The sequence below is a fragment of the Hyla sarda genome, chromosome 13, assembly GCF_029499605.1.
Source record: "Hyla sarda isolate aHylSar1 chromosome 13, aHylSar1.hap1, whole genome shotgun sequence".
NCBI lineage: Eukaryota > Metazoa > Chordata > Amphibia > Anura > Hylidae > Hyla > Hyla sarda.
Genome location: NC_079201.1, coordinates 26093119 through 26119306, shown reverse-complemented (window position 1 = coordinate 26119306; position 26188 = coordinate 26093119). Strand labels below are relative to the sequence as shown.

The following is a 26188-nucleotide window of genomic DNA, read 5'->3' as shown; positions in this document are numbered from 1 at the left end:
ACAGAATAAGCAGAATACTACTTTATACTACACTGCAGCAACTGTATTCTGCCGAACAATAGCAAGATAGTGTATGGTACTGCAGTGTTGCTCTAATAACTTAAATAGGACAGTGGTACAGTACCTTGCCCTGCTAATACTAAAAGTATAATACAGTGATGGAAAGGATGAGAAATAGTAAACACTAAACAGGTGGCAGCACTTTTATGCATGCAACAGCCCCTACAATCAGCAGATTAGCATGGGTGCTAGGAGTCAAACCCCCACCAGTCTAATACTGATGACAAATCCTGGGGATAGGCCATCAATTTTAAATGCCCAGATAACCCCTTTATGGGTACATTCACACACGGGAGATTTTGTTGCAGTAATCACGCTCCATTCAGCTTCTGAAATAAATTCTACAACATGTATATCCACTGTAATCATTGTATGACCAATTTGAAGCCCATGCTTTATTAAAGGACCCCTCTCCTGTATAGGGCAGTGCCATGGATTTCTTTGGTTGCCAGGCTGTTACAGAATGGCTGCAGGACACAGTGACACTAAGATCAGCTTTTTTTTTTATTTTTTTTGTTTTTATTCTTCTTATGACAAAGCTGGTAGGAAGTTGTTTCTTGGCTTGAGACTTGACAAGATGCTGGAGGCAAGGAAGGAACAAACTTAGTCGAACAAGTTTTTACCAGCCGGTTAATGATTCTCTTGACAGCTGGAGTTTGACTGAAAGCTGAACTGCTATGTGCCTGAGATTCAGGACCTGCCTGTCTTACTTAGGGCATTGTACGAGAGGAGGGAGGCAGAGAAGTGAGCGGGTCGGTGCAGAAGGGGTGAGCTGTTAAATTCTTCACCTGCAAATAACCTCTCTATCCCTGGTGGTGTCATCTTTAGCTGTCACTCCCCTGAAAGCGTTAAGCCCTAATGCTTAGTCTTGTATCAATGACTAGCAGACACTAAGAGTGTAAATGGTAAGGAACTTGGTACATAAAGCTTGTGCTCTTATAAAACTATAATACATCAGTTTTTCCAGCTATTGTGCAACTACAACTTCAAGCATGCCGCGACAGCCTGCTGAACCATTTCAGAATTCAGGGGAAGTTGTCAGCTGCAATTTACATTCCAAACTCCTGGCAGTATAAGAGTATGTTCACACAGCGGAATTCAGTTGGAATATTCGGCTGTAGCAGTGAGTTCAATGGGAGTCTGCTGCACTGTGCACATGGTGGAATTTCAGCAACAGATGTTTCTGCTGCAGAAATGCTGATTCCAGCATTCACAAAAAGAATAGACTTGTCTATTCTTTTTGCAGATTTCGCTTAGTAATGCATTTCCAAGCAGTCATAGCGCCCGCCGGATTATTTGAATGTGTGGAATGTCCACCCGTTTTTTTTCCGGGCAGACAATATGCACATTTTACACCGTGTAAACATACCCTTATACCATGGTCACATATGTTGCAGATAATGTGCAACTACAACAGCTGCAGAATTCATATGCAGAATTCAAGGGATACTGTCAGCTGCAATTTGCAGAAATTTTGCGAAATGTCATTCCACAAATAGCGGGCACTGACTAGAACTGCTTGGAGGTGCGCTGTCTACATAGACGGCAATGCATGGCATGTGTATTCTTTCATACACCGGTATTGGAATTGAAAGCAATGGGATTCTGCTGCAATGGAATTTCTGAGCTGAATTTTTCCACTGGGTTCTACTCGGAAATTCCATCATGTGAACATGGCTTTAGATAGCTCCTATAAAACATATTTTTATTGAAATCAGAAAGAAATATAAAATCAAATTAAAATGATGAGAAGCAGAATCCAGATAAAAAATATTAGTACTTTGGTGAAAAAGTGCTAAATATATGTTATTGTAGTACCCACAATAACTAGTATACAAAGGAAAAACAGGTCTTTTGTTATACACTACAAATAAATGCATGCTGCATAAAAACTGATAAAAATTGATATTGGTATGTGACACAAAAAACAATACGATAAATTATACATGATAACCAAAATAGAGGAACACACAAATAATATTGTACCAACAGCTATTGTAGTTTGCTAGTGATTCACCAAAGAATCAATGCTCATTCAATAAAAGTGTCCACATGTATGAGAGTCTGTGCAAAGCTGCCTTAATGCAAGCCCAATAAAAAGGAACAAATCACCAAAAAGCCATGACCCACCACCAATGTCCTTGTGGTTTCACATCCTGCTAGATACCATGTGTCTCTTTACCCTAACAGCTAACTAACACTAGCAGTTTCGTACATGAATTACAGCTGACAGATTTCCTTTAAAGGGGTTATCTAGGAAAAAATGTATTTTAATATATCAACTGGCTCCAGAAAATTAAACAGATTTGTAAATTACTTCTGTTAAAAATCTTAATCCTTCTAATAATTATCAACTACTGAAGTTGAGTTGTTCTCTTCTATCTGACAACCGTGCTTTGTCTCGGGAACTGCACAGAGTAGAAGTGGTTTGCTATGGGGATTTGCTTCTACTCTTTACAGTTTGAGACAGGTGTCATCAGAAAGCACTTAGACAGAAAAGAACAACTCAACTTCAGCAGCTCATAAGTACTGAAAGGATTACGATTTTTTTAATAGAACTTATTTACAAATCTGTTTAACTTTCTGGGGCCAGTTTTCCCTAGATAATCCCTTTAAGGGTACGTTCACACATACAGGATCTTCTGCATATTTTTGCTGCATATTTTGAGTGGCTTAAAGTTAATGGGTAGCAAAATCAGCTGCACAAAATAGGCAGCTAAAATATGCAGCAGATCCTGTATGTGTGATCGTACCCTTAGACTGATGTTTCAAGTAAGGCTAGGTTCACATGACCGTTCTTTTCCATCCATTATTCTCCCATTATTGCTGCTAAAAGGACAATACTAACAAACAGATGCAAAAGGATGCCATTTGTCTGTTTTTTTAAGGGACTATTTAAAAAATAAATAATTAAATAAATGAATAAATAAAGGACAAGTGTTATCCTGTTGCATCCATTTATATCGTTTATTGTTCGTTTGTGTTCATTTTGTTGTCTGGCTACTTACTTGTTGCTCATATCTCTTCTGAGCATGCTCAGAAGTAATGACAGATCAAAAACAGATTGGAAAAAATGGATGCAAATAGATGACAAGTTCATCCATTTCCCATATACTTCAATGCTAAATTTATTATATCTGTTTCTCTTCCGTTTTTTTGACAGGATAAAAATACTGCATGTATCTTCTTCTTTCCTGTGAAAAAACAGGAATAATAACAAATCAGGTAATAAAATATGACAAAGGATTGTAAAGCAATCCCATTGACATCGGTGGGATCCTTTTAGATCCATTTGCAAAAGGCTTGAACGGATTTTTACTAATGGACACGACTTAACAAGAGCAAAAAAGTGTATTAGGGAAAACTGTACAATAGACAAAAGGCTTCAGTACCGCTAGGCACCGCAAGCCTGGATACAGGAAGGAACATACAGGCTCCATATGACGTCCTGCAGCACATTTGCCCACAGTCGTTGCAGCTGGGCCTGTAGATCCTGCATACTTGTTGGTTGCCAGAGCTGATTAACCATAAATGCTTGATTGGCGATAAATCAGGCAACTGGGCAAGCCAAGGAAGTATTGCAATCTGGTGCTGACATTCCTGTAAAACCCTTGCTGTGTGTGGGAAAATCTCTGTGTGGACATTCCGGAGAGTGCGGGCACGGGCATTAAATGCCAGCGCTAAGACCGCACCTGAATGTGCCGTCTCAAAGACAGCTATGAATTCCGTGCAGTGTCTGCACATGGAAACATCTGGCATGACAATTCCGGCCATGTGCATAAAATCAATGGGACTCTGCTGCTCTGGAATCTCCGGTGCTATTCCAATGCGGAATTTCGCAAGGAGATTCCAGACATGTGAACATTGCCTTAAAGCCTATTAACCCCTTAAGGACTCAGGGTTTTTCCGTTTTTGCACTTTCGTTTTTTCCTCCTTACCTTTTAAAAATCATAACCCTTTCAATTTTCCACCTAAAAATCCATATTATGGCTTATTTTTTGCGTCACCAATTCTACTTTGCAGTGACAGTCATCTTACCCAAAAATGCACAGCGAAACGGGAAAAAAAATAATTGTGCGACAAAATTGAAAAAAAAACGCCATTTTGTAACTTTTGGGGGCTTCCGTTTCTACGCAGTGCATATTTCGGTAAAAATTACACCTTATCATTATTCTGTAGGTCCATACGGTTAAAATGATCCCCTACTTATATAGGTTTGATTTTGTCTTACTTCTGGAAAAAATCATAACTACATGCAGGAAAATTTATACGTTTAAAAATGTCATCTTCTGACCCCTATAACTTTTTTATTTTTCCACGTACGGGGCGGTACGAGGGCTCATTTTTTGAGCCGTGATCTGAAGTTTTTATCGGTATGATTTTTGTTTTGATCAGACTTTTTGATCACTTTTTATTCATTTTTTAATGGTATAAAAAGTGAGCAAAATACGCTTTTTTGGACTTTGAAATTTTTTTTGCGCGTACGCCATTGACCGTACGGCTTAATTAATTATATATTTTTATAGTTCGGACATTTACGCACGCGCCGATACCACATATGTTTATTTTTTTAACACTGTTTTATTTTTTTTATGGGAAAAGGCGGGTGATTCAAACTTTTATTAGGGAAGGGGTTAAATGACCTTTATTAACACTTTTTTTAAACATTTTTTTTGCAGTGTTATAGATCCCATAGGGACCTATAACACTGCACACACTGATCTCCTATGCTGATCACTGGCGTGTATTAACACGCCTGTGATCAGTGTTATCGGCGCTTGACTGCTCCTGCCTGGATCTCAGGCACAGAGCAGTCATTCCCCGATCGGACACCAGGGAGGCAGGTAAGGGCTCTCCCGGTGTCCGGTCAGCTGTTCGGGAAGCTGCGATTTCACCGCGGCGGTCCCGAACAGCTTGACTGAGCAGCCGGGTCACTTTCAGTTTCACTTTAGAAGCGGCGGTCAGCTTTGACCGCCGCTTCTAAAGGGTTATTACCGCACATCGCCGCGATCGGTGATGTGTGGTATTAGCCGCGGGTCCCGGCCGTTGATTAGCGCCGATCCAGCTTCATATCGCGGGAGCCGGCGCAGGACGTAAATATACGTCCTGCGTCGTTAAGGGGTTAACTGGCGCATCATAGTGGCATGTTGAGCCATCACAATATCTCTCCAATAGGTACACTATCCAAAAATATCCTTTAAGAGCATTTAACAGGGCAGCGGATGGAGCATTTTTATGCCCTCTTGTGGCAAGACCCAGTGTCTAATAAGACCATAAGTGTGATTTACACACTTGTTGGAGACATAACTGCATACCGAAGTGGCATAAGGTAGAAAAAATACTTATACTATAATACTATGTTACAGAATGATATTTCCTTCAGGGTACTCAAAATCTACATAAAGCATAAATAGTTTTATAGTCTATAACAAACTACAATTGACTTATTCTATTCAACATTATTTAGCTAAGAAGATGGTGTGCTTATAAATAACAAGCAAACAAGCAGAGCTGCAGTGTAAAGCATAAGCCACTCAAGGCTCTCAATAAAATATGCAGCTAAGGCTGCTTTCATACTATGAGGTTCTCCCGTTAATACACGTACGTTTGGAACATAATTATTAACACACGTTAAACAACCCCATTCAAGTCAATGGGTTTTTTCGTTTACCCTTTATCACACGTTATAGCCCGTCATGACTAACGTACATTAGTTGTGACGGGAGAAATAACGTGACATGCACAAATTTTCCGCACGTCACAAGAAACCGGTAAATTAACGTACGTTATTTTTTAACAATGAAGTCTAAGGCCGACGTATGTTAATAAATACACCCGTTAATGCCCGTTATTATAACGTACATTATTTTTACTGAGCATGCTCAGTACAGCTTTCACGCCCCTGAAGTCACATGGAAATGGGGTGTAGTGCTCACACCCCCTGTCCCACCTCCTCTTTTCTTGTGAACCCGGCAGGAGGCAGCAAGAGCTCTGCAATCCGGATCAATCCTTAAGATATCCCAAAAACCCTACAGCAGTCACGGCAAAAATATATAGCCATAAGGTGGGTACATTGATGGCTGCTATTATTGCTGTTTTTTTTTTTTTTTTGGGTGTTTAATGAAACATGTGCTTTGCTGTGTGTGGTTTTTTTCCTAAGTTTGTATGGGTGCATGAATGTTTTTGATATGGAATTGTGCATGATCAGTTTGGACCGTGAACTGTGCGTCTGCAACTTATTTTTTTCAGCCATGTGCTTGCATTTTTGCAGGACACGTGCATTTTTGCATGCACTTTAATAATGGTTGCATGAAAGCTTTTTGAAGTGTACATGATCATTTTTCACCATGTGGTGCAAGTGTGCAATATTTTTATTTCAGCCATGTGCTTGCATAGACATGAATGGAGGGGGCGTGGCGTGACGTCATGTCCCCATCTCGGAAGCCCTGCGGTTTCCGAAACTGCAGACGCAGCTACGCATAGAATGCAGGCTGCTGCAGGGAGATCGCAGGGGGTCCCAGTGGCGGGCCCCCCGCGATCAGACATCTTATCCCCTATCCTTTCGATAGGGGATAAGATGTTTTTGCCCGGAATACCCCTTTAATGTTGGGACAACCTCTTTAATGGCCCTACTATTCACTGACACCCACCTTACTGCATATAGCACATTATAAACACAATGTAAAAGCTGCCTTGTTTGATGCAGTAAGCTTGTGCTCTTCTAATATTATCCATGCCTGCACAAATGGGGTCTAATGCAAGCCACTGAATGTATAGGACGCCCAGGTCTGGATCAGACTATAGAGGAGTGGGGAGGGAGTATCCATGAATTCAGGATAATAGAGATAATGGAACTATCATAATCACAGTTCTAACAATATAGCAATGATGGGATGAGGCTGAGTGACATGATCCTGCTCCTTCTTCAGCCACCATGGGAACAAAATCTGCAACTGACAAGGAATTTCGTTTTTGTTTTGCACAACCACAAAATGTGCCAGATCCAAAGTATTTTACCTTTCATCTGACCGAGCACCAGGGATCCTACACTGTGTGCTGTTAAATATAGCTTATCCTCATGCATTATTGAAATATTCAGTGGGGAAACTGAGTCTTACAGGAGGAAATCCAAGATGAAAGTAGAAAAGTATTGAGTTCTTGGGTAGCTTGTATTAGAGTCTGCTTCTCCATAACATCTCAGTGTGAAGTTTCTTCAATTTAATAAAACGTATGTTTTGCAAGATATAAGACTCAGGGAGGAGGAAGGAAGGGGGGCTCTTTTCTTTCAGTATTACTTGTATCATTACAGAACAGTCAATATTACTTTTAGACTTTTTTTTTCTTATTAACTGGTTTACTGCACATCTTGGTTCCCATTTACTGATGACATTTGCATATTATCTTAAATTTGGGGAATTTGGGTTTGGTAAGATTAGGGAGAAGACTGTTTTTATCCCAAAAACTTTGGTACTCTAGTCTAGGCTGTATTTGGTGTTGCAGCATGTAAGTAATTGGTGCTCAGCTGCAATACCAGACACTGCCACTAGACCAGAGTGGTGCAGAGTGATGTGAAGAATTAAAATAAAATCACAGCAACTTTAAGTATAAAAGTACATTTGCAGGTACCAATCTTCAGCCACTTGAAGCTAATTTTTCCCTATGATCCCTTTGATTCTTATGATTTGATATTGCGCTGCTAGCACAGATGGTTGAAACCATTAAAAAATTTTATTCACAAGGTTGTTTGGGACTTATAAGAAACTTGTCACCTGTACGATGCTGTGCAGACCACAGGTAGCATTGAACAGGTACAGGCAGCTGGTTGCCGACACACTATGATTTACTCTGAAATAATCAAATGTTTCAGAGAAAGCAGTGTTATTAAGCCGCCAAGACCATGGTAAGTAGTCATTTGGGCGGTTACTGGCAGCTGCTCCCCACCCCCCTAACCCTTGCGTGTAGTGCGTCTCTCCCTAGCAGTGACGAGGGAGAGACTTGTCACTCTGGGCAGGTGGGGTGGGAGGCAGCCACAGAAAACGCCCCAATCATTACGTGATTGTAACTAACAGTTTTAGTAAATCTGGGCCTTCATATTCAAATTCATTAATCACTTTCTGGGGCAGCCAATTTTATTTTATTTGTTACATAAAGTATCAACAGAGCTTTTTCCCCCATATTGACCACTGCAGCAAAGTGGCAGCCCCAGTAAATAGCCCTCTCCATGCATGTCTTCCTGACGACTGCCATACATACACGGAGGATGTTGGAAAGAGGTTAAAAAAGAATTTACTTAAATGAGGTGATGTTTATTTTCTTAGTGCAGCACCACATGCTATTCAAAGTGTATAGCGAAGTACATGTCTACCTGAAAAGCTGGAGGACACACATGCTCACTCACTCTCCCTACAGCCAGGTCTCTCCTTTTATAATAATCTAGTCAGTATGACTGTTGCCTGACTGTTAATGTTGGTAAAAGGTGTTTTACAGTGTTGAATTTAAACACGGTTAATTCTTTTTTCCTGCTAATGATAAACTGCTCACAGAGGGGGTCTTTTAACCTTCTCCCCAATTATATAACCATAAATAATAGGGATAAAGATGTTACATAAGAAGAAATATTTATTTTCCTTGCAGTACGATAACCCATTTCTGGATAAAGAGGGTAAAATCTTATTGCAGTGCCGAGACGCACAATGCAGGTTAGGACGTTTCAATTGACAGCCATCCACTCAGCACTCTGGGTGACTAATAAACACCACCTTCCTTGAGAGTTAGGTTCACACAGAAGCTAACTCCTTCATACTTAATAGGAGGAAGATTAAACAGACAGACGGGAGGGAGGGGCAGGTGAAAGTTTGAAAGACAATTCTTATCTTCAGTTTATATTGCAAGGATTAAAACTGCTAATCCTAGGAGAACGGGATGGGATAATGTGCACAAAATTAAACACAAGGCTTTGGGCGCTACTTTGGAGAGCAAATACTGGTCTTTTATATGTTTCTAGACTTCAGGGCTCTGACTGCTCATAGTTGAGGCATACATGTGTGGACACTTGCTGGTGCCATGATACGCTGGTATTTAAACTCTTACCAAAGAAGTAGATCCTCTAAGCCTCAATAGAAACATAGAATGTGTCAGGAGATAAGAACCACTTGGCCCATCTAGTCTGCCCAATAATCTGAATCCTATCACTAGTCCCTGACCCTATTTTATATGAAGGACAGCCTTATGCTTATACCATGCATGCATAAACTCCTTCACTGTATTTGCAGCTACCACTTCTGCAGGAAGGCTATTCCATGCATCCACTACTCTCTCAGTAAAGTAATACTTCCTGATAGTACTTTTAAACCTTTGCCCCCCTAATTTGAAATTATCTTGTGGTAGTTTTTCTTCTTTTAAATATGCTCTCCTCCTTTACCGTGTTGATTCCCTTTATGTAGTTTCTATCATATCCCCTATGTCTCTTCTTTCTTCCAAGCTATACATGTTAAGGTCCATTAACCTTTCCTGGTAAGTTTTATCCTGCAATCCATGTACTAGTTTAGTTGCTCTTCTCTGAACTCTCTCTAGAGTATCTATATCCTTCTGGAGATACGGTCTCCAGTACTGCGCACAATAGTGTTCTAGTATAGGTTACACTGGTACGGAGTATAAATCTCTCTAAACCGATGCAAGGAGGCTGGTTCGATTACAGAGCCTTTACACCACTCAAAAAATCGTGCAGTCGGGCTGCCATTTGAATTCTTTCAATTATTGGCTGCACATCCCCTGGTTACACAGGAAGATGTGCAGCCAAAAACAATGATCTATTGGCCACACAGAACATGTGATCAGCTGGTGAATTACCATTTTCTCAGTTGATCACTGGCCTTTTTAAAAAGGGGCCAATAACGGGGATGTGAGCACTCTATATAAAGGTTTTTCATCTAATAATCAGCATGTGTAAAAGGGTCTTTAGAGATTGTAGTGTTATCAAGAATGTAGCCAAGAGTCAACACAGAGGAAACAAGCTAGAAGATGTACTGTAGACACAGTCACAGACCTAAGGTCAATGCCATGATAGCATGACAGGTACAAAACCAAGATCAAGGTCAAGACCAGATGCCAATGAGGATCCATAGCCGCTTCTATTACATTATCACCTTCCACCTTTGGCAATTTGACAAAGATGCTGGCTGGAAACATGGAACCTGTGGCCATATGTTTAGAGGCATTATTAGAATAGAGAGAAATGAGGCAGGTTGTCAAGGTTGGAGCCAACACTGGCATGAAAAATCTACTGTTCAGCTTTGATATTTTCTTTCCTCAACTATTCCTGTGTGGAAAAAGAGTGGTGAAAACTCAGGGACCCAATCCAGATATTCCTCAGCGTAATTCTCACTAAAGTTAAATGGAATGTATCACCATTTTTTTCCTGATGTGAGCCAGATACTGAAACATGTTCTTTTTCTAATCTGTTTCTATTTTCTCATTGTAATTTTTTGTACAAGGGCTGCCACTTGCCTGAACTGTTTTTATCAGCATTTAGAAATAAGCTTTACAGCAGGACCCATAGACAACAGTAGACAGGACCTGTCCTTTTTATATATAAAGGAAATGTTACTGGGTATTCTCTGTAACCTTTTTAGATGTCATTTTACAGAGAGGTGAGCTGTCGTAAATGGTAGTGGATCCAGTGTTATCATTATACTGGTGTAACCTTATACTGTCATCCGGTCTGTAAAGATAAGGAGGAGACTGCTGGGAAATGTTGGTTTGAAAGAATGGAAACTTCAAGATTTCAGAATTACCGTATTTATCGGCGTATAACACGCACCGGCGTATAACACCACCCCCCCCATTTTAACAGGGAAATTTAAACTGCTGTCTGGGCATGCTGGGGAGCTGTAGTTTTGCAACATCTGGAGGTCCGCAGGTTGAAGACCACTCTTCCCCTTTCCTTACCTGGATGCACTTCGGCAGGTCAGGTCAGGCGCGGGGTCTTGCAGTCAGTGAAGCAGATGAGTGACGTCCTCTCCCGGCTCCTTGTGTGGCATCAGGGATGTCACTTTTCGGTGGCGACTACAGGAAATGAAAAGTGACGTCATTGAGGCCGCGCAGAAGCCGGCAGAAGAGGTCACTCATCTGCTTCACTGACTGCAGCCCGCAAGAAGTGCTAAAGTGCAGCCAGGTAAGGAAAATAAAAAAAAACTATAAAAAGCAGGGAAAAGGGGGAATGATGAGGGAGGGGGGAGGTAAGGAAAATGAAAAGTAAAACTGTCACTTGTTTTCTCCCGCACTATCCACAGATACTGGTGGATAGTGCAGGAGACACTGATTAAAAGGTAGGGCAGATCCGGACAAGGTAGGGCTCATTTTAATCAGCGTCTCCCGCACTATCCACCAGTACCTGTGGATAGTGCGGGAGAAAACAAGTGACAGTTTTCCAGAGTGGGGAGGAGACGCCGCTGGTCACTGATTTAAAGTGGCCGCGGCCGTGCTGCTAATACTTAACAAGCAGCCGCTGCTGAGGCCGCTTTAAATCAGTGACCAAAAGATTTATCGGCGTATAACACGCAGGCAGGCTTTTTGCCTTAAATTTAAGTTTTAAAAGTGCGTGTTATATGCCGATAAATACGGTATATTAATGTAGAAAAAACATTCCCAAAAATTCTTTAAAAATATGATAAACATAAAAACTTGATTTAAACAATAGGAAGGAGATTTAACAAGCTCCGTAGATTTTTTGTGTAAAAAAGTTGCACGTACTTGCACACGTGCAAGTTTTCTATACATGCTGTGACTTTTTGATTTTTGCTTATTCCAAAGCACATCTTTGCACATCCAAATCTGCTCACGTAGTAATTATTTTTATTTTTTTACTTTACTGTGGTCATGTATTTATCAAAGTCGCTATTTATGAAGAATATATAGATATATAACTAATAACTGAAACAAAACTCTACACTTACTGTGGTCTGGGTATTATGATCATCATTTATCACTTTAATGCCATAAAAGCTACAGTATCTTCTGTTAAAGGTGGCATCCCAAATATTACACCTAAAGGGGTTATCCCAAGATCAAAATGTAAACCCCCTACACACAGAAGAGGAGATAATTAGATGATTGGTGAGGGTCTGACTGCTAGGACCCCCACCATTCATGAGAACGAAGATACATTATCCAACAAATGAATAGAGTGGCAGAGCACATGTGTAGCCAGCACTCCATTAATTCTCTATAGGGTTTCTGAACATTGCCAAGCTCAGCTCTTTCCACATCCCCTTTGTCGAGCAAGGCACAAAAAGTGTCTAAAACACATTTGAAATGCGGTGCAAGTCATGTTCTGACACTTAAAATAGGCATATCAGAAGATGGGCATTTGTGAACTCAGACCACCAATTGTTCAAATAAAGGGACACTAGGGCTTTGCTTGTGCTACAGATTATGTGGTGTTAAAAGGAATCGGAGACCTTTTGTAAGAATTATCTGCATCACTGGGATAGTTTTTGAAGCAAGTTAAGAAATATAATATAGTGTTCTGACAAATACCCTGCTTTTCACCCGACAGATGAAGCTGAGCTGAATGGGTGCGGGCAGAGTTGTGCTCTGGAAAGGTTGGCTGGGCATGGTTTTCATAACCATCACTTGGACTCTTTTATTAGCAGACCTGACAGTTCGCCTTTAATTCAGTGCATTATGTTGTTAAATGAAAGCCAGGTAATGCATCAGCTGTTCTTTCCCTCGTAGAGTTGATCTCTCTGGATTATTCTCCTTCATAAGTCCCACCAGCCTCCTGCCGCTCCTGCAAATCTCCATGCAAATATTAGGCCTTTCTTATTTATAACAGTTGGAAACTAAACGTCCCTCTGACAGCAGGAAAACATGAAATTACTTATTATATACACAGGAAAACAATGCTGAAATCCACTGCGCTGCTCATAGCATGTGGTGGAGGAGTACTCAGGAGTAATGAAAAGCACAGTCGTTGTCATTTAGAATATTGTGCAGTACTGGTCAGTACAGTTCCGGCATCCATGAAGAAAGAGACTGTTTAGCCTATAATGGGCAAAATCCTGAATTTCTGTGGCCGATATTGAGAAAGAAAAGTTTAAGAAAAGTTTAAGATTTTACAAAGCAAAACAGTAATATTGGGAATGATCTTTAGGAACCAGTAAGCGAGAAATAACATTTTTAAATCCAATTCCTAACTGGTTCCACAAAGAAGTATCATGCATTTTATTTTTAACTGCATCTTCCTAACATAGCAAACTATGATGAAAAATCTCTTGTTTCTTGCTGATCCAGAGGGTCTGATTACAGGGACTCTCAATGATCATGAGAATGAAAGGCCAGGTTCACACAGGCGAAAAATGCGGAAAACAGGTGTGAACATTCTGCACATTTGACTAACCAGCGGCTCCTAGGACAGCTCGAAAATGTGCCATCTCATAGACGGCAATGCATTTCCTTGCAGAATCCACAAAATCATTGAACATGGATAATGTTTTTTGCAAACGCCGGAATTAGGATTTTTGCAGCAGATGTTGCTGCTGCAGAAATTATGTCGATCAGAACAGCAGAATCCCATTGAAATCTGCATAATTCCACATGGAAATTCTGCCATGTGAACACAGCCAAAGGGTCAGAGCCCTTTTGACATTTTCCAAGCAAAATACTACTGTCTTTCCTCAAGGAGCTACCAAAAAAAAACTACCAAAATCCCATAAAATATAACTTTTAATAAATCTCAGCTAAAATATAGAATACTCTACAGCATAGTGGAGCCGAAAAAGTGGTATGAATAAGTATCTCTCCTCAAGCCATATTCAAATGAATGGTGTTGAGATGCAGTGCACATGAAGAGTGCCTAGATACCATAATGTGCTAAAAATAATTCCTCACTTTAAAAAAACAAACAATGGATTTTAACTGGTAGGTAAAATGCTCCATAATTTTTCCATTATGTAGTAATTCATTAATAGTTTGCTTACTTCTGGTTTTCTTCTTCTTTTTGTTGTTTGAAAAAAATAGACCAAAATTGTAAAGAAAATGCATCTATTTCCAAAATGGAGCACTAGAGAAACCGATAAATAGGAATAGATCAGATGCAGATGAATCTGACTCTAATGTATACTTCTGGTAAAATCAGGAAATCGGTTCTGATCTGTGGAAAATTCTGTGAACAGATAGCTGTAAGACCTCAATGGGTGGACCCCATGTGCCAGCTACCTGTTTGACTCTGGGCCAAACTTGGTTGGTTTTCACCCTTCATCCCATTCCATAATGCAGAAGCTGGACTTCTGCTTTAGGGGAGTTACAGGCGACATTGGCCTGGCAAACAAGAATACTCCAGCGCCAAGCACCAGGGATACAGGTGTGGTGAGCAATACACAGACATGGTTGACAGGCCGGGTCATGCATTGGGAAATCAGCAAGGTAAAGAAGGTTAGGCAGAGGCAGGGTAAGAATATCAAGCATAGGTCAGACACAGAAACTGGACAATGAATCAGACACCTTCACTTGTAGAAACTACAATATCGCTCAGGCACCAAGGGATGGGCAACCTTATATATGTCAGGGATTGGTGAGGGAACCCTTAGAGAAGTGCATACTGTGCCTTTAAGACCAGGAACTGAAGCAATGGTGGAGCAAGGACCATAGAATGCAGCTGAGTACCAGGACAGTACGTGGACATTACAATAGTCTTTTTGCACACAGAAACACCGCATAGCAGTTTTAAAAAAATCTGGTCTAATGGGATTATAGATTTAAAACGTGATTTGAAACGTATCAGATTTCTTTTACGAAACGCATTTCTTTTATTTTCTTTGAATCTGTTACGTGGTGTTTCTGTATGACAAAAGGTTATCTGTTTTAACCCCTTATGGACAAAGCCAATTTTCATTTTTTCCTCATTTCCTTTTAAAATTAATAACTCTTAATTTTTCACATACAGACCCATATGTGGGCTTGTTTTTTGCGCAAACAATTGTACTTTGTAATGACATTTCATTTTACCATAAAATGTACAGCGCACCCTAAAAAATACTATTTGCGGGTGGAAATTTATAAGAAAATTGCAATTTTGCTACTTTTGGAGGGTTAAGTTTTTATGCAGTGGTATAAATTATACATTATTTTTATTCTGTAGGTTAATGCGATTAAAATGATATCCAATTTATATAGTTTTTCTATCATTGTACTACAAAAATGTTTTTACTTTTTTTAAACAAAATTGGTATGTCAATGTTTATCAAAATTGTCATTTTCTGACCCCATATCTTTTTTTATTTTTCCGTATACAGGGATGTATGCGGCCTCATTTTTGGTGCCGTGATCTGTAGTTTTTGGGGGATATTTATCAAAAACTGTCTAGAGCAAAAGTTTCCCATAGCAACCAATCCGCTCTCTTTTTAAATTTTTTACATGGCCTCTGCAAAATGAAAGAAGCGATCTGATTGGTTGCTATGGGCAACTGGACAACTTTTCCTTTGCACAGGTTTTGATAAATCTACCCCTTTATTGGTACCATTTTTGCTTTGATGGAACTTTTCAATCACTTTTTATAATTTTTTCCAATATATGATGTGTTTGGTATTTTTTTTACATTTACGCCATCTACCGTGCCAGATCATTAACATTATATTTTAATAGTTTGGACATTTACGTGTACGGCAATACCAAATATGTAAAAAGAAAATTGTTGTAAAATGAGAAAATAAGGGGGATTAGATTTTTTATTAGGGGGGGGGGGGTTTATATAATTTTAGAAACTTTTTTTTATTTTTTATTTTACACTCTTTAAGTCCCTTTTACATGCAATCATTAGATATAATTTACTGTATAATGCTATGCCTATGGCATAGCATTATACAGTGCAATCAGCAATCCACTGAGGTAGCCCGGCTAAGCCAGGCTACATCATTGAATTGGTGATCAGGCAGTAGGAAGCAGGTAAGGGGACCCTCAAGGGGGTTCCGTGAGCTCCACTGGCTGCCGGCATCTTTTACATTAACTTTACATGCAGTGATCGGCATTGATCATGGCGTCTAAAGGGTTAAGTGCTGGGCAGAGGCGGGATTGCTGCTGCCCAGCATGAGCAGTGAGTGTGAGGCTACTAATAATAGCCAACACTCACTGCTCTGAAGGTCACTGTTTCAAAGTAGCTTAAAGGGGTACTCCGGTAGATAAGTTTATTTTTTATTGAACTATGCCAAAAAGTTAAACAGATTTGTAAATTACTTCTATTTAAATTTTTTTTTTCATCCTTTCAGTACGTATTAGCAGCTGTATGCTATAGAGGAAATTCTATTCTTTTTGAAATTTTTTTTTGTCTTGTCCACAGTGCTCTCTGTTGGCACCTCTGTCCGTGTCAGGAACCAGAGCAGCATAGGTTTGCTATGGGGATTTACTCCTTCTCTGGACAGTTCCTGATACGGGCATCAGGTGTCAGCAAAGAGCTCTGTGGACAAGACAGGAAATGAATTTCCTCTGTAGCAAACAGCTGCTAATAAGTAATGAAATGGTAAAGGTTTTTTAATAGAAGTAATTTACAAATCTGTTTGACTTTCTGGCACCAGTTGATTAAAAAAATAAATGTTTTCCACTGGAGTACGCCTTTAAGGATCCAGGGCGTACAGGTATGCCATTGGCCCTTAAGTACAAGGATGCAAGGGCGTACCTGTACACCCTCCATCCTTAACAGGTTAATTGATGTTTAATAAAGAAGATTTTTTTTTCATCATTGAGTGCTGGTTTTTGGACCAATGTATATGCCTATCTATCTGTTGGACTGATGTGTAAACAGAGTCGATTTGATTATAATCTGTTTGGAACCCATCAATATGTGGTCAGTTCAACAGCAATGCACCCAAAGAAGAAATTAAGAATTTCACAGTACCCATTTAAATAAATGGATTGTCTGTATCATGTATGGATGTACTGGCTCCTCCAAAGAAAGAGAAACTCTTTGTAGGCACTCAACACTTGGCTAGCAACTTGGTTATTTGAACATCGGTTTTCTAAACCGGACAACCCCCATAATCATGTAGTCATAGTAAAGAGTTAACGCTTCATCATTGTCTATGTCTGTGGCACTCAGGCCAGGCTGTACTGTCACCACCATCCTATTAATATGTAAATGAAGGGTGTCTGATGAATACAACATGATGGGATGCCCATAATGGCTGAGACTAAAGAAGAATGCAACAACAGGAATTTATTAACTACTGGGCTCTATTTTAAGCATAATGCCTGCTTGTGAAACAAAATTTGCTGTGCAAAAATATAGCTAAAAAACTGAAATTTCTAAAACGAGACAAGGTGCTACCTGTACCAGAAATAAACTGACCTACAAAAAAGGTTTCTTTAGTCCAAAGATTAAAGAACAAATATACAAATCTGATATCTAGTAGTTAATTAACATCTATATTGAGGTGAGGGATCAGCAAACATTACTACAGATGTATTTAGGACGGCACCCAACCCTGTATTGAGAACTTAACATGTGTGTAGGGGTCTGAGAGAATTTGTATATTTATATACAAATGATTGGTAAGCAAGTGGCAGTAGTTGAATGACTGTCGATCCAACAACTATACTGTTAATAGGGATTGAGGCTCATGGGGTGCATTCTGTGCCTTAGACACTAAGGAAACCTGTCTTCTGTCTTGATCCCTATAACCCTATTTAAGTGTTACTAATTTATTAGGCCAAAATGTAACTATAACTATATAAATCCGAAAAACTATTATATTAACATAAAAAAACAGCAAAAATCTAAAAACTTAAAAATGTAAAAACATTCAAAAACAAAACATTGCAATCAAGCCCTCATTAGATGGAAATTGACCACTTCAACCAAAATGACAGTTTATGGGGTGAAGTTACCAAGGAACGAACAAGTGTTTTAGCTATTGATAGCAGACTGTCACCAACTGGACAAAAGTCGTCTGTGTTTGAAATCTTTGGACAATAGTTGTTCTAAACATATTTCATTCAGAAAAGATCTATTGTCCACCATCCACCTTTCAGAATATTCTCAGAACATCTCCATAAAAATTGTCAGTCAGCCTAGGTCATTTATCATACATGGCCAGTTTGAGTAACTGTAGCGGCCAATATGGACTATATTGCGCATGGCTGTGTCTGCAAAAAAAAACGTACCAGACGACTGTTCGTCCAACAACTACTTCTATGCAGTATGTATGGTCCTGTTAAAGTATATATAAACACTCCTTTATAGGGTCATCACTTTTGTTTAATGAAGCCACCTTTAAACAGCCTCAAAGAGCTACCTCTTCTATATTGCTAGTATTACATATGAATACATTCCAAATGTTAAAATCTATATATCTATTGGAAATCAATGAAACTACTTATACTCTAGATGACAACCCAGCAGTACTGACAAGTGTGAGGAGAAAAAATAAACGGAAATCAATGTTGATCACTTTCCAATTATTGTGGTTGCCAAAAACATTAGTATTTTTCCATTACACTGAATGAGAAGAATGGGAAGCACCATGTTGATTGCTGGCCTCTGACCCTACACTTATATGGATTTTGACCTCTGCTTAGCCCTTTAATTCTTGCAATGAGCACACGATACATTTACCCTCACTGACGGCTTTACCACACAAGAACTCCTGCTTGACAATGACCACAAGCGGCTGTAGAATTCCTGTATCACACAATAGCCATCTGATGAATATTTTGATACACTGAATAATGATAATTTCTGCTTACAGCATTAGTGCGGCTCAGCAGGCTTACGTTCCAAAGCTCTATAATAGAAGAGTCTGTGGACTTTTAAACAACAATTTCTATTTTCATGTAAATAGTCCAGTTTGCAAGCGAGAGGCGCAATCGGTTTGTTAAGGTCACAAAATGCTGCGAACAGAACAAAAAAAAAAACTCTCCTCATGGCAATACATAAATACAATGGCTACTCAACCAAGGCAGTAGATAAAATGAGGATGGCAAATCATTAAATAAAAGTAAAAAAATAAAAATGAAATTTATCAATGTAACTGATGTCAATGGGGATTTAGCTTTCTGGCATAGTTATCTAGATCATTCAATTCAATAGGACTTTGTGACATACACTGAACATTGACAAGAGTTCTCCCAAGGAGCACTAAAAAGCGGCCATCATGTGATCGGCAGGCCATAAACACACAAGCGAACAAAGCAAGGCTTAAGCTAAACAAACGTAACTTAGCCTGCCAGTCGAAGCTAGCAAGGAGTTAAAGTTCCCCAGAACAGAATTCCATTGAGGACCCAAGCAATGACACTCTCTCCATGTAACGTTGACCGTGCCAGCCCTAAGTCTCATTTGCATCACAATGATGAGGTCTGTGTTACCATTAGCCGACCTTCTGCTATTATTACCTAATGAAAATGTAACCATATTTAACCCCCCAGGGACGCAGATTAGTGAGAAAGGAGCCTAAGTGGATCCTAAGCCATTGTGTGACAAGCAGGAGACTCTGTGACAATTGTCCAGCCCCCCCACCACCACCACTCTGAGAGAACATCGGAACTGCAAAACTCAATCCTCTCAGCTGTCCCCAAACTACACAATGGTCCAGCACAGCTTTTGTAGCTTCAACGGCTCTAAGGAGGGGAAGAGGAGGGGGTTGAGCGGCTGAAGAGGAGAAGAACAATGTGTGAGAAGCAGAGGCTGTGCTTTTCCCACACAGCCCAAACTGCACCCCCCTCTATCACCCCCTCTGAGAGAGGAGAAGCCCCTAAATACAGCTGATCTGCCACTAGTTGACTTTTTTATCCCAATATCCCAAAGTCTTCCCCAACCTTCGTTTTCCCCCTCTCTTCCTCAGTGTGTGCTCAAGGGGTGAAAATCCTTTTTGGTGCATAAAAAGGGGTGTAACTTTGAGAGCCATGCCAGGCATCCCTTGTCGGAGCTCTTGGCATAAACTATGCTCAATTGTCAGTAGACTGGCTACCGTGATAAGCTGGCATTTTTTTTTTTTTTAACTGAGACCTGACGTGGCTTGTAAAGCTGTTGGTGACATAATTTTGGGCACAGCCAGAGTCCAGCCAGTATTAAATCTCAGGAGGGGAAATCATGTATTTCCATAAATTTTGCATGATGTTGAGTTCCTATTATTGGCTCTACCTGGTCAATGCCAATGTCCTGAAAACTAAGGATGATGCAGGTCAAACCGAAAAAGGGACAGCAGATAATGGAATAACTCTTATTTACAATCCTATACTTTTATTACTATCACAATGACTACTAGCTTTTCGCCAAATTATATATTTATTCATTTCATAATATGTGTAAAGAGATCCATATCTAATTGTTTAACCCCCTTAAGGACCGGGGGTTTTTCCGTTTTTGCATTTTCGTTTTTTGCTCCTTGCCTTTAAAAAATCATAACTCTTTCAAATTTGGACCTAAAAATCCATATGATGGCTTATTTTTTGCGCCACCAATTCTACTTTGTAATGACGTTAGTCATTTTGCCGAAAAATCTACGGTGAAGCGGGAAAAAAAATCATTGTGAGACAAAATTGAAAAAAAAACGCTGTTTTGTAACTTTTGGGGGCTTCTGTTTCTACGTAGTACATTTTTCGGTAAAAATGGCACCTGATATTTATTCTGTAGGTCCATACGATTAAAATGATACCCTACTTATATAGGTTTGATTTTGTCGGACTTCTGGAAAAAATCATAACTACATACAGGAAAATTAATACGTTTAAAATTGTCATCTTCTGACCCCTATAACTTTTTTATTTTTCCGTGTATGGGGCGGTATGAGGGCTAATTTTTTGTGCCGTGATCTGAAGTTTTTAACAGTACCATTTTTGCATTTATAGGACTTATTGATCGCTTTTTATTCATTTTTAAATGATATAAAAAGTGACCAAAAATGCACTATTTTGGACTTTGGAATTTTTTTGCGCGCACGCCATTGACCGAGCGGTTTAATTAATGATATATTTTTATAATTCGGACATTTACGCACGCGGTGATACCATATATGTTTATTTTTATTTACACTGTGTTTTTTTTTTTTTATTGGAAAAGGGGGGTGATTCAAACTTTTAATAGGGGAGGAGTTAAATGATCTTTATTCACTTTTTTTTTTCACTTTTTTTTTGCAGCGTTATAGGTCCCATAGGGACCTATAACACTGCACACACTGATCTTCTATGTTGATCACTGGTTTCTCATAAGAAACCAGTGATCAACGATTCTGCCGCATTCTGGATCTCAGGCACTGAGCAGTCATTCGGCGATCGGACAGCGAGGAGGCAGGAAGGGGCCCTCCCGCTGTCCTGTAAGCTGTTCGGGATGCTGCGATTAGCCGCGGCTATCCCGAACAGCCCGACTGAGCTAGCCGGGAACTTTCACTTTCATTTTTAGCCGCACGGCTCAGCTCTGAGCGCGCGGCTAAAGGGTTAATAGCGCGCGGCGCCGCGATCGACGCTGCGCGCTATTAGAGGCGGGTCCCGGCTTCATTATGATGCAGGGTCCGCCGTGATATGACGTGGGGTTACTGTGTAACCCCGCGTTATATCAGAAGAGCAGGACCAAGGACGTACCAGTACGTCCTTGGTCCTTAAGGGGTTAAGCTCAAGATAGCTGATCCCAATAAACAGTATAAAAGCACCATGGCTCTCATTTGGACATCACCAATTCACATCTATTTGAAAAAAAGAACTACATGCATACAATTTTTTTGATTTTTTTTAATGCAAAGAAGTCATTGATATATATGTATATAAAAGTGTTTAAAAAGAAGTGTTCTAGGGTAAACATTGCTAAAAACAAAGGGTGTCATAAAATATTAATTGAGCATAAAAAAATAAAAATAAAAATGTGTCCAAGAAATAAAGAATTCTGCCTGTTGACTGGGCCTCCATTCTAATAGAATAGTGAGTAGCACATATTGTCTTGGTATGCCGGACTTCCATAGTGTAAGACACCAGCTAAGAACATCCTGGCAATAATTTTTTAGTCAAGTCTTGACCATATGTCTAAGAGAAAAACGTGTGATGCTTTACATGCCCATAGGCTATGTGAGACACTAACTAAATGACCTGGCTGTGGACCTCTGTGGGAATATAGACTTTCCCTCGCCTACTTGAATAGTGATAATTTTCTAAGCCCTCAGCTGAGGGCTCTTAGCTCTTTATCAGAAGAGCAATCTTGAGCCGATCAGGGGCACTTTGTTCTTAATGACAAGTGTCTCCAGCCAAAATCCCTCTACAGATTTGTTCAGAACATGTATGTGTGTGTGTGTGTGTGTGTGTGTGTTTGTGTGTGTGTGTGTAAGGGGGGGGGGGTGTTATCTACCTATACAGCAAGTTGTTTAGAAAAAAGACCCTGCAACAGATACAGTGTCAAAGCAATTGTGTGTTGTGTCCAAATGACCCAGTTTTGTCAATGTTAGTTTAAGCAGAATGGGAACTGGCTGTATTTCTGAATTTTAATGTTTGCTACATTTATTTTGCTAATTTTAAAGTAAAAAAAAAAGTAATCGACGACAACTTTTAATAAAAAATTTTTTTTTAAATAAAAACCTTGATCAAAAAAAGAAAAAAAATAGATATATAAAATTGTCTAAAGTCCCCTCAACCAGAGTCGGTTCATTCCCATAGGGCTCTCCTGCAGGGCTTACCCCTGGTCGCCTCATATAAATTGGATATTGTTTAATATATAAAGATAATATAAATGTATAGGATAAATATATGTATAGGACCCGGGTAAGGTCACATGATATATTTTAATGTTTGTATAGATATTTAGGAACTTTTGGGATCACGTGATGTACAGTTGTAATGTATAATTGCTTAAAGACCTTTCAGGGTCATTCACTGGGTTCATAACTTACAGATTTGCTGACCAATGAGCTTTGTCCAGCCCCTTATTATATAAAAGGCTGTAGCCACTAAATTCACTCTCTTGTTCCTACACTACGAAGCACAAACATCTCAGCAGAAATCTCAATTCATCTAGACCAAAGCCTAAGAACCTGCAGCCACTAAACCGTGAGTTACCAAGCTCAATCCATCAAATCCTGTGTGACTACTACCAGCTAAAATCTTATAATTAGTAGCACAGTGGCCTGCATCAAAGCTCATTGCTGCAAAGTCCCAGCAAGACCGGTGAGGAACCTGCATCCCGGTTACCTCTTAAGAGACTGTTATGTATGAAGACTGTTGCATAAAATCTTCAAGTAAAGTTCTTCAGTTTATTCCTAAAGTCTGCTGTGGACATTCCGTTATTTTCCCTACGGTTTCTGGGCTGGTTGGCGGTAGGACCATTAACTCTAAACAAACCTCACCCTGGTGTCACAACATCTAAGGGTTAAAACCACCAGACCCTGCACTTACATCACCGCAACACCCCAGACACCACAAATCTCCTGGTTCACCACAAAAATATTTTGCAGTAAGTCTAGGGAAGTTAACTTATCAGACACTAACTCTATATCCACAGTGGTCTGACCCCCTGCAATCTCATGTATGGGGCCCCAGCTACTTACTTGTCCTCTTGCACACTCCGGTCTACACCTTCTTGGACAAGAGCAGGTGAAGGCGCGCTCAGCCAATCTCTGGCCACAGCATTGTCCCGACTGCTGGGACCCCCAGAGATTAGACATTTATCCTCTATCCTATGGATGGGGATAAGTGTCCGATAAGTTCAGGTCCCTGGAGTAACCCTTTAATAATTCATTTCTGCAATAGCTTTGTTTACTAATATCATTTAATGGAAGGTGTAGCCTGCAGATTCACATTGCCCTTTGGATCTGGTGGTTCATCATGGCTACCATGTCTAAGCTCTGCAACATGGTATATAAAGTAGTTTTCAATCTTATCTTAACATTGCAAGTCTGAGAGTAAAGTAAGGAAGTAGAAGCACTGAAGGTTTCACTTTTACATTAGGCATATCCACATGTAATGCATTAAGGATGAAGAGGGCATATGCAGTTATCAGATATTAAAATATATTCTGCTCTTAAAGAAATAATCAATTTGGACAATTGTATTTGTTAGAAGGATCCCATAAAAATATAATCTGTTCAGTGGGTGTTCAGCTAGTAAGACCATCAGCTTACATGGCAAGCAAATCTGGCAGAAAAAGGTCATAGGAGCTTTCTGGGTATCCTCGGACTCCTGGCAACCCTCAGCAGTTTAAAATGGCAGCATGTCTTGTATAAGTGCTAAAGCCTCTTTAACCCCTTAATGACCAAGCCCATTTTCACCTCAAGGACCAGGCCAATTTTATTTTTGCATTTTCGTTTTTTCCTCCTCGTCTTCTAAAATCCATAACTCTTTCATATTTCCATCTACAGACCCATATAAGGGCTTGCTTTTGCGTGACCAATTGTACTTTGTAATGAAACCTCTCATTGTACCATAAAATGTACGTCAAACCCCCCAAAAATTTTTAGGGAGGAAATTTAAATGAAAACAAAAATTTTGCACATTTTGGAGGGTTTTATTTTCACACTGTACACTTTACGGTAAAAATGACATGTGATCTTTATTCTGTGCGTCAATACGATTAAAATGATACCCATGGCTAGATACTTTTATATTGTTGTACCGCTTAATAAAAATCTAAAACTTTTTGTACAAAATCAGTAATCTAAAATCGCCCTATTTTGACCACCTATAACTTTTTCATTTTTCCGTATATAGGGAGGTATGAGGGCTAATTTTTTGTGCCGTCATCTGTACTTTTTTTAGATACCACATTTGCATATATAAAACTTTTAGATCATTTTTATGAAATTTTTTTTAAAAATAAAATGTGACAAAAAAGCAGCATTTGTGGACCTTTTACATTTTTTACGTTTATGCCATTCACCGTAAGGGATCATTAACATTATATTTTGATAGTTCAGACATTTACGCACGCGGCGATACCAAATATGCTTATTAAAAAAAATTACGATTTTTGGGGGTAAATGGGAAAAACTGTCAATTTTCATTTTTATTGGGGGAGGGGATTTTTCACTTTTTAAAAAAAAAATGTTTCAACTTTTTTAGAATTTTTTTTTTTTTTACACTTTTTATGTCCCCATAGGGGACTATCTATAGCAATCGTTTGATTGCTAATACTGTGCAGTACCATGCATAGGACACAGCACTGCTCAGTATTATCGGTGATCTTCTGCTCTGGTCTGCTCGATCGCAGACCAGAGCAGAAGACCCCGGGAGACCTCCGGCTGTCATGCTGGATGATCGGATCCCGCGGCAGCGCTGTGGGCGATCCGATCATCCAATCAAAGTGCCGCAATGCCGCAGATGTTGTGATCTGTATTGATCACGGCATCGGAGGGGTTAATGGCGGACATCCGCGCGATCGCGGATGTCGGCCATTACGGGTGGGTCCCCGGCTGCTGCTAGCAGCCGGAACCTGCAGTGTATGACGCGAGCACTCTTCCGATGCTCGCGGTGATACACAGGACGTAAATGTACGTCCTGGTGCGGGAAGTCCCGCCAAACCAGGACGCACATTTACGTCCGTGGTCGTTAAGGGGTTAATGTTTATCTGCACTCACCCTTGCAATCTCCATACTTTCCATAGTCCCAGCAAAAATAACTGTAGCAGTGTCCTATTCAAGTGAATAGGTGATGCTGCAGTACCAAGCCATGCCACTACTAAAAGTATGGCGATTGTAAAGACGAGTGCAGGTAAATATTGGGCAGGGTGCGACACTTGCATGAGTCCTGAGGATCCTTTAAACAGCTAATCAGGGAGGATGTCATGAGTAAAACCCCCACCCAGTGCTGGTACTCTGGGTGCAAATCCCAACAAAAAGACCAAAATCTGCATGGAATTTGTATGTTTTCCCCCAGGTTTGCATGGGTTTCCTCTGAGTATTCTGGTTTTCTCCCACACTCGAAAAAAACATACCGAGGTTAAATTGTGTGCCTGAACAGAAACAATGTTTCGGACTATCTAGTGCTCCAGCTAATCTCCTACCTATGGCCATCTACTCTATATAAATACCTGTATAATAATGTATACCTAACATAACACATTATAATCTATAAATAAATCACCTTTTTTCTCATTGAAAATTAGAGCCACAACACTGCAGAATGGTAGTAGCGCAGTGAGCTGCTCCTGCGCTCCAGCTCATAACATAAG

At 39.8% G+C, this 26188-nt stretch overlaps 1 protein-coding gene and 1 long non-coding RNA gene across 34 annotated transcripts in view; one reads left to right on the top strand and one right to left on the bottom strand.

Annotated features, from left to right (window-relative positions):
- LOC130297737 (general transcription factor II-I repeat domain-containing protein 2-like) overlaps window positions 1-26188 on the bottom strand; it is a 1987867-nt gene that overhangs the window by 367857 nt on the left and 1593822 nt on the right. The window lies entirely within an intron of this gene.
- The window catches only part of LOC130297741 (uncharacterized), a 29058-nt gene continuing 11094 nt past the window's right edge, over window positions 8225-26188 (top strand). Inside the window, exon 1 of the long non-coding RNA XR_008849666.1 lies at window positions 8225-8359. This is a non-coding gene — a long non-coding RNA (uncharacterized LOC130297741). The remainder of the gene's footprint in view (window positions 8360-26188) is intronic.